At 42.5% G+C, this 16223-nt stretch overlaps 1 long non-coding RNA gene across 1 annotated transcript in view; it reads left to right on the forward strand.

Moving 5' to 3' along the window:
* LOC140481028 (uncharacterized) overlaps positions 1–15010 on the forward strand; it is a 59847-nt gene extending 44837 nt beyond the window's left edge. Inside the window, exon 3 of the long non-coding RNA XR_011961463.1 lies at positions 14934–15010. This is a non-coding gene — a long non-coding RNA (uncharacterized lncRNA). The remainder of the gene's footprint in view (positions 1–14933) is intronic.
* Positions 15011–16223: the final 1213 nt, after the last annotated feature.

The raw sequence follows: 16223 nt of genomic DNA on the forward strand, positions 1-16223 counted from the left end.
ATCCAGAGACTGAGCCTCCACTGCCCTCTGGGGCAGAGCATTCCACACAGCCACCACTCTCTGGGTGAAGAAGTTTCTCCTCATCTTTGTCCTAAATGGTCTACCCCGTATTTTTAAGCTGTGTCCTCTGGTTCAGCACTCACCCATCAGCGGAAACATGTTTCCTGCTGCCAGTGTCCAATCCTTTCATAATCTTATATGTCTCAATCAGATCCCCTCTCAGTCTTCTAAACTCAAGGGTATACAAGCCCAGTCGCTTCAGTCTTTCAGTGTAAGGTAAACCCGCCATTCCAGGAATTAACCTCGTGATCCTACTCTGCACTCCCTCAATAGCCAGAATGTCTTTCCTCAAATTTGGAGATCAGAACTGCACACAGTACTCCAGGTGTGGTCTCACCAGGGCCCTGTACAGCTGCAGAAGCACCTTTTTGCTTCTATACTCAATTCCTCTTGTTATGAAGGCCAGCATGCTATTAGCCTTCTTCACTACCTGCTGTACCTGCATGCTTGCCTTCATTGACTGGTGTACAAGAACCGGATTAGTGGTGCTGGAAGAGCACAGCAGTCCAGGCAGCATCCAACGAGCAGCGAAATCGACGTTTCAGGCAAAAGCCCTTCATCAGGAATAAAGGCAGTGAGCCTGAAGCGTGGAGAGAACACTGCCTTTATTCCTGATGAAGGGCTTTTGCCCGAAACGTCGATTTCGCTGCTCATTGGATGCTGCCTGAACCGCTGTGCTCTTCCAGCACCACTAATCCGGTATTTGCTTTCCAGCATCTGTAGTTATTGTTTTAACTTGGTGTACAAGAACACCCAGATCTCTCTGTACTGCCCCTTTACCTAAATGGATTCCATTGAGGTAGTAATCTGCCTTCCTGTTCTTGCCACCAAAGTGGATAACCATACATCTATCCACATTAAACTGCATCTGCCATGCATCTGCCCACTCACCTAATTTGTCCATGTCACCCTGTAATCTCAGAACATCTTCATCACATTTCACCCTGCCACCCAGCTTTGTATCATCAGCAAATTAGCTAATGTTATTGCTGATACCATCTTCCATATCATTAACATATATTGTAAAAAGCTGCGGTCCCAGCACGGATCCCTGCGGTACCCCACTGGTCACTGCCTGCCATTCCGAAATGGAGCCATTTATCACTACCCTTTGTTTCCTATCAGCCAACCAATTTTCAATCCAATCTAGTACTTTGCCCCCAATACCATGCGCCCTAATTTTACTCACTAACCTCCTGTGTGGGACTTTATCAAAAGCTTTCTGAAAGTCCAGGTACACTACATCTACTGGATCTCCCTCGTCCATCTTCAGTTACATCCTCAAAAAATTCGGGAAATTAGTCAAGCATGATTTCCCCTTCATAAATCCATGCTGACTCTGTCCTATCCTGTTACTACTATCCAGACGTGCCATAATTTCGTCCTTTAAAGTAGACTCCAGCATCTTTCCCACCACTGAGGTCAGACTAACTGGTCTATAATTTCCTGCTTTCTCTCTCTCCCATCTTTCTTGAAAAGTGGTATAATATTAGCCACCCTCCAATCCTCAAGAACCAACCCTGAATCTATCGAACTCTGGAAAATAATCACCAACGCATCCACGATTTCCCGAGCCACCTCCTTCAGTACCCTGGGATGTATTTCCTTCTTAACAATCCTCTGTTGCTCTTTAAAAGCTTCCCAGTCTTCAGTTTTCCCACTTATCTTTGCTATGTTATACTTTTTCTCTTTTAACTTTATATGTTTCTTAACTCGCCTCGTCAGCCATAGCCGCCCATGCCGCCTTCTAGGATCTTTCTTCCTTTTAGGAATGAACTGATCCTGCAACTTCTGCATTATACTCAGAAATATCCGCCATTGTTCCTCCATTGTCATTCCTGCTAAGGTATTGCACCATTGAACTTTGGCCAGTTCCTCCCTCATAGCTCCATAGTTCCCTTTATTCAACAGAAGTACAGTCACTTCCGACTGTACCCTCTCCCTCTCAAATTGCAGATTGAAGCTTAATGTATTATGGTCACTCCTTCCTAATGGCTTCTTCACTTAGACAATAGACAATAGACAATAGACAATAGATGCAGGAGTAGGCCATTCAGCCCTTCGAGCCTGCACCGCCATTCAATATGATCATGGCTGATCATTCCTAATCAGTATCCTATTCCAGCCTTATCTCCATAACCCTTGACTCCACTATCTTTAAGAGCTCTATCCAATTCTTTCTTAAATGAATCCAGAGACTGGGCCTCCACTGCCCTCTGGGGCAGAGCATTCCACACAGAATGAACTTCGAGGTCTCTGACCAATTCTGGTTCATTACACAATACCAGATCCAGAATTGCCTTCTCCCTGGTCGGCTCCAGCATCAGCTGCTCTAAGAATCCATCTCTGAGGCACTCCACAAAGTCTCTTTCTTGAGGTGCATTACCATCCTGATTCTCCCTGTCTACCTGCATGTTAAAATCCCCCTTAACAACTGTAGTAACATCTTTGTGACAGGCCAATTTCAGCTCCTGATTCAACTTACATCCAACATCCAGACTACTGTTTGGGGGCCTGTAGATAACTCCCAAGAGGGTCTTTTTACCCTTAGCATTTTGCAGTTCTATCCACACTGACTCTACATCCCCTGATTCTAGGTCCCCCCGTGCAAGGGACTGAATATCCTCCCTTACCAACACGGCCACCCCACCCCCTCAGCCTCCAACGCTCCAGGGAAAACAGCCCCAGCCAGTTCAGTCTCTCCCTGTAGCTCAAATCCTCCAACCCTGGCAACATCCTTGTAAATCTTTTCTGAAGGAGAAAGTGAGGACTGCAGATGCTGGAGATCAGAGCTGAAAATGCGTTGCTGGAAAAAAGTTTCACACCATCCTTCTTATAGGAGGTAGACCAGAATTGCACACAATATTCCATAAGTGGCCTAACTAATGTCTTGTACAATCACAATAAGATCTCCCAATTCTTAAACTCTGACCAATAAAGGAAAGCATACTAAATGCCTTCTTCACCATCCCATCTACCTGAGACTCCAATTTCAAGGAACTATGAACCTGCACTCCAAGGTCTCTTTGTTCACCAACTCTCCCCAGCAGCTTACCATTAAGTATGTAAGGCCTGACATGATTTGCCTTTCCAAAATGCAGCACCTCGCATTTTTCTAAATTAAAATCCATCTGCCACTTTTCAGCCCATGGGCCCATCTGATCAAGATCTCGTTGTACTCTGAGGTAACCTCTTTCGCTGTCTAATACACCTCCAATTTTGGTGTCATCTGCAAACTTACTATCCCTCCTATGTTCACATCCAAATAATTTATAGAAATGTCCAGCTATCATTTGTATAAACCTACATTGTACTCACTCCAAGGCCAAAATATCATTCCAAAGGTGTGGTGCCCAGATCTGCTCACAATGGCCCAAGTGGGGTCTAGCCAAGGTTTTGTATAACTGCAGCATAACCTCTGCATCATTATTACTCCAGTCCTCTAGACACAAAGGCCAACATTCTATGAACTTTCTTGATGATTTTCTCCACTTGTTCATTTTAAAAATATATGCACCTGAGCCAAGTCTCGTCTGACATCCATTGTATTTAACTTCATACCATTTAGAAAGCATCTATACATTTTCAGTCCAAAATGAATAGTCTCACATTTGCTGACATTGAAATCCATCTGCTCAATTACTTGTCATGGGACTTGAACCCAAAACTGTCACACTCCACAGCTGACAGAGTTATGACTAAAGATAATTTAAAAGACTGCAAACAATGTTGGAAGGGAATGGTCCAAACTTTCCTCTTTCTTTTCTCTCTGCCTATAGGCATACCTGACCTACGACACCATGGCATCCACCTGGCATAGGGAAAGGAGACAGGTTCTGAATCTAGCCCAGCTGGATTGGAAATTAAATCCGGTGCTTAACCAACAAGAACTACATGAGCCATCCTGCCAATCAGGATCTCAAACGTGTCATCATTAATGATGAAATGTATACGTTTACATATACATTGTAGCCTGAAACTACGGATTGTGATCCGAGAATCTGCAAATCTTTTTTCCATCATATGACTGATCAGGACTTTCTCATCCCAAATGTACAAGTTGGTATGGAACTGTTCCACCACATTATCAATACACTTGATCATCAAGTCGTGGAGTGAGACTTGAATGTTCAGCTTCTGGTTCAGAGGTAGGGACACTGCCCACAAGACCTCACTCATAGGTCAAATAGGTGCATCACAATAAATTAGTTTTGAATGCTTTCACTGTACCCTGCACAGTTTCCAAACAGCATACACAAAACACGTTTCAGCAAAGATTGACAATGATGGATAGAAAGCACATGATCATTTAGGAAGGATTTCATTTCCACATTCTAATACTGAACTCAGAGTTCTGAAGAAGGGTCACTGAACCCAAAACATTAAATCTGCTTTCTCTCTACAGTTGCTGCCAGACCTACTGAGTTTCTCTAGCAACGTCTGTTTTCATTTGTGCATTTACATGCTAATTATTACATCCTCAATTACATTAATTCAGCTATGCCCTCATATTATAGGTGTTGTCAGCTCAGCTCAGACAGTAGCTCATTCCACTCTGAAATCAAAAGGCAAAATTTGATTCTTAAAATCCTTATACTTACATTCAAAGCCCTTCATGACATAACCTCTCCAGAGATAAAACTCTCTGACACATCTGTATCAATCTAATTTTGGCCTTTTATGCATCCTAGATTTCTTTTTACAACATTATGTTAATATTTTATAATTATATTGTTAGTGCTCAGGATAAATAGCTGAAGGCACAGGATATTGTACAGGCTATGGCTTCTGATAACATTCCAACAATAGTTCCAGAAATAGCCATGCCACTACAAAAGCTGTTTTGGTGTGGTTACAACACTGGCATCCACCTGCCAATGTGGAAAATTGCCCAGGTATGCCTTATCTACAAAAAACAGGACAAATTCTACCCACTCAATTGCTATCCCATCAGTTTACTCTCAATCTTGATTAAAGAGATGGAAGGTATTGTCAACAGTGCTGCCAGACAGCCCTTATTACACAATGTTGTTTTCTGAGATTAAATATTCTATCTAAGAAAGGATTGCTGTCCCAATTCATGTTTCATGGTTTTGTTTGGATCCATTTACCAACTTGTTGAGGAAGTGCTTTCAGCTGCATTAAACCTTGTTTAGCTCTTTCTGACATTGTAACTTCTCACTACTCCTTTAAAATACTCCTTAAAAATGACTTCTTTGACCAAGCTTTTGGTAAGTTCTGTTATGCGACACACTGCCAAATTTTGTTTCATAAGTTTCCCTTGAAAGGTATTCGAAAATCCCCGTATGAAAAAGGCTCTATGCAAGCCATTGCTTTACCATTGTGGGTAATGGCTCAAAGCTCCACACAATAACTTAAAAACATAAGTTAGGCTGACACTTTGTATTCAATCTCCTCAAGCACAAAATGCAATAGTCATGTGAGGTGTTCAACTGGAAATGTCATGAGTTAACTGGGAAGCGTGCACTGATAATGCTGGCACACTGTTTCGCGAGTTATCAAAAAATGTACAAAATCCCAACAAGACGACTAACGTGACTAATTTATCTGACTAACTGCTATTCAGGACAAAAGCCATTCACACCAGTTTTTGTCATTAACACAAAATAACTTTATTTGTTTATAAACCACTTGACTTTGAAAATTGAAGGGAAAAGGAAGACTGCTCATGTTGTCTCTTTGCTCTTCTTAACTCTCTCTTTAAATCCTTCCTAACTGATCTGTAACTCTCCATCACCTCATCTGAACCATCTTGCCTCATCAACACATAAGCCTCCTTCTTCTGCTTAACAAGAGGTGCAATTTCTGTCATAAACCACGGTTCCCTTACCTTATCACTTCCTCCCTGTCTGACAGGGACATACCTATCAAGGACACGCAATATCTGTTCCTTAAACCAGCTCCACATTTCCACTGTCTGCATCCCCTGCATTTTGCTACCCCATTCTATGCATCCTAATTGACATTATAATTGCCCTTGCCCACAAATTGATAACTTTTGACCTATCCCTTTCCATCGCTAAACTAAATGTAACTGAATTATGGTCACTCTCTCCAAAGTGCTCACCTACAACTAAATCAAACACCTGGCCTGGTACATTACCAAGCACAGATCCAGTATGGTCTCCCCTCTTATTGGCCCTTTGACATACTGTGTCAGGAAACCCTCCTGTACACATTGGACAAAAACTGATCCATCTGACATAAGAGAGTTATAGCATTTCCAGTCAATGTTGGGGAATGTAAAGTCCCCCATAATGACCACCCTGTTCCTTTCACTCTTACCCAGAATAATTTTGCCAATCCTCTCTTCCACCTCCCTGGAACTGTGCGGAGGCCTATAAAAACTCCAAGCAGTGTGACTCTCCTCTCCTATTTCTAACCTCAGCCCACACTACCTCAGTAGACAGGTCCTCGTCAAAAGTTCTTTTTTAGCCACCATTATACTATCCTTGACTAACAAGGCCACACCTCCCCCTCTTTTACTGCCTTTCCTGTTCTTAATGAAAGATCTAAACCCTGGAACCTACAACATCCATTCCTCACCCAGCTCTATCCATGTCTCCGAAATGGCCACAACATCAGAGTTCCAGGTACCTATCCATGTTGCAAGCTCACCTACCTTATTTCAGATACTTCTGGTGTTGAAGTAGACACACTTCAAACAGTTTGCTGTCTGCCAGCACATTCCTGTGACCGTGAAATCCTGTCCCTGTCCTCCCTACTCGTATCCTCCTGTGCACTGCAACTACACCTCAGGTTCCCATCCCCCTGCTGAGTAGTTTAAACCCACCCGAATAGCACCAGCAAATTTCCCAGCCAGGATATTAGTACCCCTCTGGTTCAAATGAAGACTGTCCTGTTTGTACAAGTCCCACCTTCCCCAGAATAAGCCCCAATTATCCAAGAACCTGAAACCCTCCCTCCTACACCATCCTTGCAGCCACGTGTTCAGCTGATATCTCTCCCTATTCCTTGCCTCGCGTGGCACGGGTAACAAACCTGAAATAACAACTCTGTTTGTTCTAGCTCTCAGCTTCCACCCTAGCTCCCTGAAATCCTGCCTTACATCCCTATCCCTCTTTCTAACTATGTTGTTGGTATCAACTTGGACCACAACTTGAAGCTGGTCACCCTTTCCCTTCAGGACCCCAAAGATACGATCCGAGACATCACGGACCCTGGCACATGGGAGGCAACACACCAACTGTGAGTCTTGCTCGTTCCCAACAAACCTCCTATCTGAGCCTCTAACTATTGAGTCCCCAATGACTAACACTCTCCTCCTTTCCCTCCTTCCCTTCTGTGCAACAGGGACAGGCTCTGTGCCAGAGACCTGAGCCTCACTGCATACCCCTGATAAGTCGTCCCCCTCAACAGTAACGGTTTACAAGTTTTTCAGGGGAACGACCACAGGGGATCCCTCCACTGACTGTTCTTTTCCCCCTTCAAACAGTCACCCAGCTTTCTTCGTGCCTAGTAGTAACTTCTTCCCTGTAACTCTTATCTATCACAGCCTCTGCCTCCCAAATGATCTGAAGTTCATCCAGCTCCCTCTCCAGATCCCTAACACGGTCTTGGAGTAGCAGGAGTTGGGTGCAATTCCTGCAGATTTACTTGGATGGGACACGAATGACGTCCCTCACCTCAAACATCATGTAGGAGGAACATTGCTCTCCCTGCACTGCCTTCCCTGCTAGTCCCCTTATCACAAAGTAAAAAAAAGAGAGTTAAGAAGAGCAAAGAGAGGACACGAGCAGTCTTTAGCAAATAGAATAAAGGAGAACTCTAAAGCTTTTTATAGGTATGTGAGGAATAAAAGGATGACTAGGGTAGGAATAGTGCCAATCAAAGACAGAAGTGGGAAGTTGAGTGTGGACCCTGTGGAGATCAGAGAGATGCTAAACGAACATTTCTCATCAGTTTTTACTTAGAAAAAGGAGAATTTTGGAGAGAAGAAGAATGAGGTTCAAGATATTACACTAACAAGGATCAAGGTTAGTTACGAACAGATGTTATCAATTCTAGAAGGAGTTAAAGTAGACAAATCCCCTGGACCGGATGGGATTTATCCGAATATTCTCTGGGAAGCTAGGGAGGAGATAGCAGAGCCTTTGGCTTTGATATTTGAGTCATCATTGCCTATGGGCTTAGTACCAGAGGACTGGAGGATTGCAAATATTGTGCCCTTGTTCAAGAAGGGCAGTAAAGATGACACAGATAATTATAGACCAGTGAGCCTTACTTCTGTTGTAGGAAAGGTTTTGGAAAGAATTATAAGAGGCAAGATTTATAATCATCTAGCAAACAACTGTTTGATTTCAGATAGTCAACATGGCTTCATCAAGGGCAGGTCGTGTCTCACAAACCTCATTGAGTTTTTGAGAAGGTGACCAAGCATGTAGATGAGGGTAGGGCAGTTGACGTGGTATACATGGACTTCCGTAAAGCCTTTGATAAGGTTTCACATGGTAGGCTGTTGCAGAAAATACAGAGGCATGGGATTGAGGGTTATTTAGCAGTTTCGATTAGAAACTGGCTTTCTGAAAGAAGGCAGCGAGTAGTGGTTGATGCAAAATATTCAGCCTGGAATCTATTGACTGGTGGTGTGCCACAAGGGTCTATTTTGGGACCACTGCAGTTTGTCATTTTTATAAATGAATTAGATACAGGCATAGGTGGATGGATTAGTAAATTTTCAGATGACAGTAAAATCGGTGGAGTAGTGGATACTTTGGAAGATTGTTACAGGTTGCAAGGGGACTTGGATAAACTGCAGAATTAGGCATGAGACGTGGCAAATTGAGTTCAATGCAGCTAAATGTTAGGTGATGCACTTTGGAAAGAGTAACAGGAAGGCAGAGTACTGGGTCAATGGTAAGATTCTTGGTAGTGTGGATGTGCAGAGGGATCTTGGAGTCCATGTACATAGATCCTTAAAAGTTGCCACCCAGGTTGGTAATGCTGTTAATAAGGCATACGGTGTGTTAGGTTTCATTGGTAGAGGGATTGAGTTCTGGAACCGCAATATCATGCAGCAACTATACAAAATGCTGGTGCGGCTACACTTGGAATATTGTGTACAGTTGTGGTCCCCATATTTCAGGAAGGATGTGGAAGTATTGGAAAAGGTGCAGAGAAGATTTACCAGGATGTTGCCTGGTCTGGAGGGAAGGTCTTATGAGGAAAGGCTGAGAGACTTAGGTCTATTTTCATTGGAAAGAAGAAGGCTAAGAGGGGATTTGACAGAGACATACAAGATGATCAGAGGATTAGATAGAGTAGACAGTGAAAGTCTTTTTCCTCAGATGATGATGATGTCAGCTTGTACGAAGGGGCATAACTACAAATTGAGGGGTGATAGATTTAAGACAGATGTCAGAGGCAGGTTCTTTACTCAGAGAGTGGTATGGGTGTGGAATGCCCTACTGCCAATGTAGTTAATTCAGCCACATTAGGGAGATTTAAACAATCCTTAGATAAGCACATGGATGATGATGGGATAGTGTCAGGGAATGAGCCCAGAATAGTTCACAGGTTGGCGCAACATTGAGGGCCAAAGGACCTGTTCGGCGCTGTATTGTTCCAAGTTCTATGTTCTAAAGGAAAGGATTACTAATCAACTATCATGTGACTTATATTCATTCATGAGTTTGAATGTTTCTGGCTATGCCAGCATTTTTCAGTTGCTCCTAACTGCTGCTGAGATGGGAGCTGAGCTACCTTCTCAAATTTTTGCAGTACATGTGTGTTGATAGATTCAGAATACAGTTAGGGAGGGAGTTCCTGGGTTTGGACCCAACAACATTGAATAAGCTAATGATATCTTTCCATGTCAGGATAGTGAGTAACTTGGAAGGAAACTTGCAGTCAGTGGAGTTTGCATATTTTTGCTGCTGCCCTTGTTCTTCCAAGTAGAAATTGTCATAGGTTTAGAAGGTGTTGTCTCAGGAGCCTTGGTGAATTTCTGCAGTGCATCTTATAGGTTGTCCACTTTGCTGCTGAGTGTCAGTGGTGGAGGGAATGGATGTTTGAGAACATGGCAGACCGCTTTATCCTGGATGGTGTCAGGCTTTCTGACTGTTGCTGGATCTGTATCCATCCAGACAAGTATGAAGCATTTCATCACACATCTGACTTGCATCTTGTAGAAGATGGATAGGCCCTATGGAGTCAGGAAGAGAGCTACAGTATTCCTAGCTTCTGATTTGCTCTTGGAGCTGTAACCTTACTGTGAAGCCTCTTCCAAGGATGCCCACCTTGGAGAAGTTCTCCTCCTCCCTCCTCCTACCTGTCCATCTTCCTTCCCACCTATCCGCTCCACCCTCCCTCTGATCGATCACTATCACTCCCCACCTACATCTATCTATTGTCTTCCCAGCTACCTTACTCCCACCCCATCCTCCTAATTATCTCTGAGTCTCCTTCCCACTATCCCACCCCCGAAATGTTAACTCTCCTGCTCCTCGATGCTGCCTGACCTGCTGTGATTTTCCAGCGCCACACTTTTCAACCCCCCCCCATGGCAGTTATGTGGCTAGTATAGTTCAGCTTCTGGTCAATGGTAATCCCAGGATGCTAACAGTGGGCAATTCTGTGATGGCAGTGCCTTTGAATGTCAGTGATCATTTTTTCTCTTGTTGTGGATGGTCATTGTCTGATATTTGTGAGGTGAAAATGTTACTTGACACTTTTCAGACCAAACCTGGATATCATCCATGTCTTACTGCATTTGGACATAGAAATTTCAGTATCAGAAGAATCCTAAATGGTGTCCTTTCTGATGCCTTAGTTAATGTGAGGTGATCTGTCTAGATTCTTTCCTTTTATATTCCAGTGATTGATAAAATTGTAGGTCTAGAGTCAAACATAGGTTTGACCAGGTAAAGACAAGCAATTTCCTTCCCTAAAGGGGAAGGAGATTGTCTTTTACAACAATCAACAAAGTCATCATTTGAGTTTCCATTGCAGATATTTATTGAATTTAAATTCTTCCATGTGCTCTGAATCTTTGTCTCTAAAGTGTCACCAAGGATTCAGAGTTATTAGTCCAGCAGCAATACCACTCTGTCAATGCCTCCCTCAACATAAACTGTGTGCTTTAAACAACCCCTAAGTACACACACACACACACACGTATATACACACACACACAAATTGGGACAAAGAAAAAACAGATTGTTTGATATATTATTGGTGAAAATAAATAAAATTAGTGATCTAAATTGTGTTGATTAACAGTCCAGATCACAAGGTTAATTTGTTCCTCGCAATTTGTTTTGATTTCAATATTGATGACACATTGCTGTCTGTAATATGATTATCATTAGATTGTTGATCTAATGGATTTTGGTCTTTTGTCAAAATTCTTTCATCTAAAATTACTTGACTATTTTTTTCTTTTCACTCAAGCCATGTGGGCAGACAGATCTCTTCAGCTTGCCAGCCTTGGAGTTCTCTGGTTCTTTTGCACTTACAGCTTTGTAACAAACTGCAGCTGGACAAATATGAGGACTGTCATCAGTGAGTTTTCAACATGAACTTCCTGAACGTCTGTATTTTAAGATTATAGTCCATGTATATCCAGTGATCCCAGCTGTCTCATTCCTCACTGCAACTTCCTTCTCTCAACTGAATCTTGCCTGTCACTCAGACTCCTAGACAGCACAGGATAAGGCTATTCTGTCAATCATGTCTGCTCTGGTCAACCAATATCTGGGCCCAGAACAGGCAGATGAGAGTGGTTTAGTCTGAGATTACAGTTGGCATGGAATGATTGGACCAAAGGGTTTGTTTCCAGGCTGTATGAATCTATACCTCTGTAACTCAAAAACTCCTGGCACTACTCTGACTCATAATGTAGCAATCTCCATAGCAACATTGTCTTATACAACTAAAATTTCATCACTTTATTTTTGAGTTGTACAACACTCCTGGTATATTGCAGTGGAACTGACATTCCAGCTTAGGTTCAGTCTTTGTTTATATTTAAAGTAGAGATTGGTAAATTTTTGATTGTCTGTGGGTTATAGGGTTGTGGGAATAATGTGGATAAAAGGCCACATTATCAACCATGATTGCATTGAATAGTAGAGCAAGCTTGACATGCAGAACCACCTACTCTTGTTCCTACGTTCTAATGAAGGAAAAATATGTGATCCCTTACAGAAACAATGGACAAAAGCTGTTGTGTTTTGTTCATGGATGGGTAAGTGAATTCATTCATGACCTTATTGAATGACAGGAAAGGTTCAATGGACCACATGGCCTACTCCTCCTCGTCTTTCTTGGGTTTTATGTTCCTATTGCCCTTACAACTTGACAGGGCGGCCCACTGTTGATGGACTGCTGGAAATTTACATGTACAGAATGTGATTGATGGCATTCATATGCCATCACAGGCCTCTAAACACAGTGCAGTGGCCCACACAAATGGAAAAGGATGTGTGCTCATTACTGTGCAGCTGGCAAGTGTTTTTTTTTATGCAGGTTAATGTCCACTTACCAGGCAGAAATCAGGATGTTTTCATTTTGCAGCAGACATCTGTGCAAGTATTATTTGAAGACAACAAAAACATTGATGGCCCCTTAGAGATCAAGGCTATCTGACACAAATGACACAAATCAGATAACTGTTATTTGGGCAGAGGCAAAGAACAAATACAACAGTAACCATGCAATCACTGAGATCATTACTGAGCATACTATTGCCATCATCAAGCAGTGTATCAGATATACAGACAGAGTAAAGAGGAGACTGGGAATGAGATTAGCTTCTGATGCTATGCACGCAACAAGAAGTGATCCTATCACTACAACAGCATTAGAAAGAGGTGAGAAGCTCAAAGAATACCAAACTATTAGCGATAGGATTGCCAGAGAGTAGTTGATATACTCAATGATAATTTCCTTGTTGCATTTCTAAGGGAAAGCTACAGTAGCATCTGTTTATTTAACAAGACAAATCCAAACAGATTCTTGGGCTTTGAAAACAGCCGAGAGAAGTACTTTGGTGGTCTATGAGACCTCCAAGTGAATTCTAGAAATTGGCTACATTTTTGCTCAGAGCAATCAATGAAAGAATTGTTGCCTGCCTGAAACATGGCTCAGGATTAGGCTCAAACCGGAGTAATACCTAAAACCTGTAAATTTGAAGGAACATTTGTCCCATCCCAAATATCACATTTCAAAGTCTCATCTTGATTACTCTGATAAGAGGTGGATAGTATATACATTATGCTTGGATAGAAACTATGTCAGTTGGTTCTAATCCTGACTCATTTTTCTGGCATGCAATGATTCTCTCATTATAGATGTTACACTTTGGATTTGGTTTCAAAATAGGGACAGAGGGCTGTGGGTCAGTTCAGCGAGGTTCTGTTTTAAATAGATCAGAAAATCATTTGAAACTGTGACCTAAGTGTGTCAATTCCCAAAAAGCGCGCTATGTCTTAAAGGAGGAAATTGGTGAAAAGATAGGGAGGTATCTATTAGGGAGCTTGATAGTGCTTAGTTGGACTGTTCTCATCGGTCACTACTGGGCAGGACTTGTGCAGTAAACATTATGGGGATTATGAGTATCCTGTCCATTTTCTGTCAAGGAAAGTGTGAATGTCAAGAGTGGGGATTGACAGCATTTTGCCAGGAAGCAAAGGGAATGGTGATAATGGAATTAACTTTACATGTAAAGGTAGATCAGATATCGCATGGGACGGCTGGTGTAATGCAGCAGGGGTATTCAAAATGACCAAATGATCAAAAGTTGGGAAGTGGATCACCCTAGTGGGAAGAGAAATATGGAAGTTTTGGTTTCGAGGGGGAAAATAAGGGCATCAATCATCAAATTAAAGGCTTGGTTTGAAATATGGAGAACCTCAAATCTGACAGGGACAGCTACACAAAAGGGTATCGAAAAGTGGGAAGATGCGGAGTCTTGACTTTCAGGTAAAGCCTGGAACTCTCTCACAAGCATACAACCTGCATAGCATGCCATCTTCCACCAAGTCTCAATTGTGGAACAGGAGAAAGAATAGCAGCTAACACACTCTCAGTGGACACAGCAGGTTTCTTTATTTTGTGGTGCAGTGAGCAAATAGGAAGCACAGAGGGCAGGAATGATAAAGCTTTGAGACAGTTGAAATGAGTGAGAGTTATTGAGGAATGATGCTGTATGCAATAGTGAGAGTGATAAACATCATCCTTGGTGGGAGGTATGTGCAATAGCAGAGTTAGTTTGAATGTGGAGGTGGCAGATAGATGATAGTGGCACTTGCCCTTGCTGATTGCCAAAGGTCATTGACCTTCTTACAGCATGGCTGAATATTTGTTCTCATTCTCAACGCTGCATTGATGAAGTGACTATGTCATTCCATGCCAGCAGTGTCTGGTGCCATGGCATTCTTTTGCTGAAGAAAGAGGACAGCCTTTCTCGCCATCACCTCATTCTCCAGGCCTCCTCCAGGTCCTTGCCTATGAACCAAGATGCAAATTGCCCGTTCTCAGCCAACTACCCCTCTAGAATAACAGCCAAGCAGCAGACTTTGAATGTCTTTCAGCATTTGAAATGATGAGCAACTGAGGTTTAGATATGGCACCTATGGCATGAATGCCAGGAGTTTCCAGTAGCGACCAGTACTTCCCCCTCTGCTGCCACACAATTGAACAAGAATGGTACCTTTTAGCCCGGGTGTATATTTAATGAGGTGAGCAGTGTAACATTATGGCCCATTCTCGATGAAACTCCCTGAAACTGACACTGAGCTTAAAAGAGGTAAATTCAGGTCAATGTATTTATTTAGATATTCTCAGCCCAAGCTTTCTTCCATTTCTTTCTTCTTTCATTTATTTTATAGAGGTGAAGATGTTCAATTTGGATCCAAAAAGGATTACGTGGAGCTGGATTCCAGGGAGGGGTGCCTTGAAGGTCTCAGTGGATGGGGAGACCCAAGTTGCTGCTGATACAGGTTCTCATGTCCCATTGGAATGGTGATTATTGAGAGGACTGGTAATGACAGAACTAGATTTGTACTCAGAGTTATCATTAGTGAATGAAGTTGTGCCATGGATCTGTTGTAATTACTTGAGATCTTCATGTGGATATGGTACTCAGCTCTTGAGAAGACCTGAGTTACAGCAGATGTCTGTCAGATGGACATTTTTGCAGCCCTGCCATTGAGCTTAGAGGTAATGCTTATTTATGTCTCAGTCATCTCAGCCATCTTTCAGTGACGGTACAACAGGGAGCTATCAAGGCCTAATAGAAATGGGAGTCAGGCCAAGCCACACCTCTCTCCACAGAAGGTGACCTTGAAGGTGTTGTGTATATTTAGTGCAAGGCCTGATTTCTGTCATGCCTTTAACACATCTCAGGACCTCTGATCATGATCCTTCTTCATTTTAACATGCATTAGGATGTCATCCATATGGAAAATGGCTCCCTGTTTCTCTTCTAGGATTCTAGATCTTGCACTTTGTAAAATGACTGGTGCAAAGGAGGGACTAAACAGTTGATGAGTCACGTTATACCAGCTGAATGTTGTATGAAATAAAAACAGCAATCTCAACTCTTAGTTTTCAGGTATCTGCCAAACCTAGTCCCGGCATTCAATTTTATTCAAAATGTGTTTATGGCCTTTTGCCCAAACTGTTGTGGATGTTTGAAATTAGATAGATTTACCTAATAACTCTTTTGTTTAACTGCATAAGATCCAAACAAATTCCGAGCTCTTCATTTGTCTTGGGAAATGTTTGAATCTCTGAACACCATTGCATAGTTCAGTCACTGGTAATTTGAATCCATTTTCAATCATGTCATCGAACTAATTTTTCACTTGTCCCCCCCGAAGGCTGAGGAGTTTTCCTAGGAGTGTGCAAACAGATGGGGTTAGTGTCTTCTTGCAGAGTAATTTAAAACCCTGCTTCAATTTCCACGAACAGTTGAAAAGTTTTGGAAGTACATGCTGAATTCTCTCCAGTCTTCATCCTGAAGTATTGGGCTGGACTTTCCAGGGGAGTGGCAATCTTTTTGGAGAAAGTGAGGACTGCAGATGCTGGAGATCAGAGCTGAAAATGTGTTGCTGGAAAAGCGCAGCAGGTCAGGCAGCATCCAAGGAGCAGGAGAATCGACGTTTCGGGCATCAGCC

This window comes from Chiloscyllium punctatum, chromosome 9 (genome assembly GCF_047496795.1).
Source record: "Chiloscyllium punctatum isolate Juve2018m chromosome 9, sChiPun1.3, whole genome shotgun sequence".
Lineage (NCBI taxonomy): Eukaryota > Metazoa > Chordata > Chondrichthyes > Orectolobiformes > Hemiscylliidae > Chiloscyllium > Chiloscyllium punctatum.